Consider the following 5,000-nt stretch of genomic DNA (forward strand, 5'->3'; position numbering starts at 1 on the left):
TAAATGAATAATAATATATATATACATATACATATATATATATATATATATATATATATATATATATATATATATATATATATATAATGTATATGTATGTATACATACATACGAACACACACAACACACACACACACACACACACACACACACACACACACACACACAGAGACACACACACACACACACACACAAAGACACACACACACACACACACACACACACACACACACACACACACACACACACACACACACACACACACATATATATATATATATATATTATATATATATATACATATACATATATACGTACATACATACATACATACATAAGCAGATACGAGTAGCAACAACCATTCCCAGATCAATTTTAGTATCTGTTAGCAACGAATCCTTCCCCATTACTTGTGCCCAGATTTTAAAATACCCTCTAAAATATCCTACTTAATTGTCTCGTTGCTAAAATTTTACGAATGGAACATCGATAATTCACCTTCAGTATTGCACTAACTGGCAGCTAGCTTTACGAAGGTCGAAACTCGTACAGTACAGGTTCGGTGTCTCCGAGACGTGGCACCGAGCGGCCCTGTCTCTCCGTGCAGTGCCAGATGGGTTTAGGAACGTAATGCTGTGTCATTCGTTTGAAAAGATGGATTAATATTTTTAATATTGGGGGATTCGTGGTGTTGGAGGGAAAGGGAGCGCCTCTGAATGGCATGTCTGGTCTGAATATTATTAATTTTTATTTAGAAACTTACATCGAGAAAAGTAAGAGTGTGTTTTAAGCTCAGCGTTTAGTGAGATGAGTGACATGCAAAAAGAAAGACATAAAAGTCTAGTAAAGCAATAAGTAAATTTTAAATACGGGTAAATGTTCCATCCAGTGGAAAGTACATCACAACATTGAAGGTATGTGGAAATGTTTATTCTTTGGAAAGGATTGAAAATATGCATATTAATATGCATGTTAATATATGTATCTTTATTTATCTATCTATATATGTTTATATATATATATATATATATATATATATATATATATATATGTGTGTGTGTGTATATGTATATATTTATATATATGGTTATATAAATATATATGTTTATGTATTACATATATTTATATATACATATAATATATATATATATATATATATATATATATATATATATATATATATATATATACCTATATATATATATATATATATATATATATATATATATATATATATATATATATATATATTCGATATCTGAACGGTCGAGTCAATCATCACATCTGATTCTTTTGGATTCAAATTATTTTATTATAAATATATTTTAAAATCTTGAAGGAAGTATTTTGTTATACGTCATTTTGAGAAGCACAGGCAAGAAAAAGAGAAAATTATTTAACTCTATCAAAAAGCAAATATAAATCCATTTAAATTTTATGAGAAAAAATCTATTATAGTGAAAAAGCCAAATATTTCTTTTGTACGGAATTGACATACCACTAAATCTTGATATCATGGATCGAGGATATACTCGTATAAATCAATATCTATCTATCTGTATATCTATCTATCTATATATATCTATCTGTATATCTATCTATCTATATCTATCTATCTGTATATCTATCTGTCTCTATCTATCTATCTGTATATCTGTATATCTGTATATCTATCTATCTCTCTCTCTCTCTCTCTCTCTCTCTCTCTCTCTCTCTCTCTCTCTCTCTCTCTCTCTATATATATATATATATATATATATATATATATATATATATATATATTCCGTAACAGTCAGACACATGTTATAAATGTTTTATTTGCAGAAGAACAAGAGATTGCAAAAATTAATTAACTTCGTAATATTTCATTTTCTATACACTCCAAATCACCAAGGGGAGTCAAAGCGCTTTATTATTTACGTAAATCACTTGTGTTGATTACATTTACAAAGTATAATCCGCAATAACTAATTCATTTTTTATCATATGAAGGTCTTATTGAAAACGAGCAAAATCAATACGCATTTATTATTTCGATGTCTCCATATTTGGAACTTCAATTCACAATAAATATGAATTATAATGTCAAACCGTCGTTTAATATTATATAAGCCACAACTGATATCATATCAAAGAATATTATTTGTAACCAATTCACAATGAATATGAATTATAATATCAAACAGTCATTTAATATTATATTAGTCACAACTGATATATCAAAGAATATTATTTTAAGTTCGTAGCCATCTGAATACAAAACGTAGAGACAAGTAGCACGAGAGAAGACCTTCGTGACAGAGAGCATAAGGCTCATTTTATCGAATGTTACGTTTCACTGAGGAAGCATAAATCTTTCCAAGTCTCGGCAGTGAACATAATTGGTCGTTGGTCATTTAAGGAAGATAGGAGCCAGTAGGAGGTCTCAAAAATCCTCATTTTCAGTTAAAAATAATTATCGTATGAATTGATATCATGCTGAATTTCTTTCTGTTGCGTTTTCTGTTTTTTTATGTATCTATTTGTTTATTCTCTGAAGTACCTATAACTTAGTTATTTGTTTTCTTATATCCCGTATCTTTGTAATTTCAGTGATCAGGGAAACAAAAGGATGTTTATCTGAATTCTGAAACTTTTCCATCCTATTTAATCCTTCGTTCCACACACATGTAAATTATGCATTATGGTCAGTACACAAATATTCTCATTTCTGTATATGAACAGTATAAATCGACGTACACCATTACTATTTTGAAAATGTAAATAATAACAACATATAAGGTAAATTTATCCATAATTTCAGACATAAATTCATATTTCTGTATATATGCAGTAAAACGCAACCAACATCATTACTATATTGAAAATTATTACAACATTCAAGGTAAATTTATCAATAATTACAGATCAAAACGGAACTGGTCTCATTTTACTCAGAAAGACATTGAACAAGAGATAAATGTTTCAATTTCTTTCTATTTCGAACTTGTATTTATGCTATGTAACCAAAATTTGTGCATATTCATATTGTAATGAGATTGGTATCATAATCCGGGGTCAAAGGTTACGACCCTGAGGAAGAACGGAAAGTATTCAGTATTAAGACAAAACGAAGAAAATATTGCAAGATATACAAGCCTCATTTAGCGTCTTCATTGAGGATCCATCTTCCCGTTTGCGTTCTACAGGAGAAAATAAGGAATAATGTGAATACTTTTTTTTTTAATCCACGAACCTGGTGTTTAGTTTAGTTTAAAAATCGTTTTTGCTTACTCCGTAAAAAAATAGTTATTAACATGATTTTATTTATCAATTTTTTTATGTCCCTGACCCACTTCCTATCAAGATACTCGAAAAACCGGTCTAGATATTGCATCAATGGACATGACTGTTTATGAATGATTGTCGGAAAACTTTATAATTTCGTGGTGACATAATTTTCCCAATACAAGAGTATTTGTGTAGTGAAAGTATAGTATCAGTCCCATTGAATAATAAATTTAGAGAAAGTTTTACAAAATGTAAATGCTTTAAAAACAGATACCAATTTAGGTGATTCAGAAAGGGATTCAAAGTTAAAGTGTGCATAATATATACAAACAACAATCCCTTCGCAAAATAATACATATACCAAGTAAATGAGTATGTGTACTGTCAATAACATAAGAATGCACCAACCCAATTAAACATTCTAGTTTTGTTTTACAGACTTTAACTTGATCCCGAAAAAGTAATGAGTAAAAGCAAAGAGGTAGGTTATTGTTCTTTAATGACCTTGTTAATGGAGAGAGGTTCTTATCCAAGGTCAATGCAGAGCAACACTGGCTTATACCAAGGTCATCGATCTTGACTTCGATGTCGATGTTGCCATCTTATCAGACTTTCTGGAGACCTTAATGGCAGGTCTCGGTGCACTTGTCGAAGAGGCGAAACCATAGGGTGGAGAGGTCTCTCGGACCAAGACTAAAACCCAAGATTGCAGAGAGAACCTTCTCAGTCGGTATGTGCTGGCGATAAAGACATCGACAAAGACAACGAAGTTACTAGACTATAGATCGCAGACCGGGAAGTCAATAGCTAGACTGCCTGGCGAAAGAAGCCTAGAACTCTATGACCAAGAGTATGGCACCTGTGTATAACGGACTAAGGAGCCCCAGTAGTACCAGTTCTGTACGGCGGCAGACTCCCTTCACCCTGTTACTTTTTAACACTAAGGAGGTATAATAAAGAGACTGGAGCTAAAAGATGACACGAAAGTATGTATTAAATATAAGAGACCGTGCTGTATTTTCTCCCAAAGCGGATCACTCCACCCCAGACACATTAGTCAAGCAGGTCTTCTAAACTATTTGGGACTGGGGGGTGGGCAAACACTATTTCAGTGACTGGTTTTGAGTTGAGACGTCCCAATCCTTAAAAAAAAAAAAAAAAAAAAAAGAGAGAGAGAGAGAGAGAGAAAATATCCGTGCTGTTCAGTGCATTTTTGTTAGTTTGGGATTTTTGGTCAATCAGACAGATGTTATCAAATGACCCACCGTTAAGAATGACAAGCCCCTTTCTCTGTGATTATCAGCCGTCGATTGAACTTTGCTGGGCCATAGAAAAAAGTAAAGTTTAAGGACTCGGTAGCACAGACACTCGGGTGAGCGTGTGTGTTTATACTTACGTATACATGTCTGTATAACGACAGGCTTACCATTGGGAAGGTGCTGGTAGGTTAGGCATCGAACAAAACAACGTAGTCGGCCGCACGACGCATGCTCGAGCCTCGGACATAAAGGGTTAAATGGATAGTTCCGAAGACCCAGGAAAGGGGATAAACAAGTGATTTATGTAGGACTGGTATTTGACTCCCTAGTGATTAAGCAGTTATGAAGTCAGCTACGTGCAAAGACCGTAAACTAAAGCAGTAGAATGACATGCATTCTTGCCATCCCATCAAAAGAGTTAAATTGAGATCTCGACGTGAGTTTCGCTCATGTTTTTCTGACAGGACTGAC

General features: G+C 32.8%; 1 long non-coding RNA gene across 1 annotated transcript in view; it reads left to right on the top strand.

The window, feature by feature from the left end:
- Nucleotides 1-581: 581 nt before the first annotated feature.
- The window catches only part of LOC138859294 (uncharacterized), a 24,367-nt gene continuing 19,948 nt past the window's right edge, over nt 582-5,000 (top strand). The window contains exon 1 of the long non-coding RNA XR_011398128.1: nt 582-914. This is a non-coding gene — a long non-coding RNA (uncharacterized lncRNA). The remainder of the gene's footprint in view (nt 915-5,000) is intronic.

The sequence above is a fragment of the Penaeus vannamei genome, chromosome 3 (assembly GCF_042767895.1).
Source record: "Penaeus vannamei isolate JL-2024 chromosome 3, ASM4276789v1, whole genome shotgun sequence".
In the NCBI taxonomy this organism is placed as follows: domain Eukaryota; kingdom Metazoa; phylum Arthropoda; class Malacostraca; order Decapoda; family Penaeidae; genus Penaeus; species Penaeus vannamei.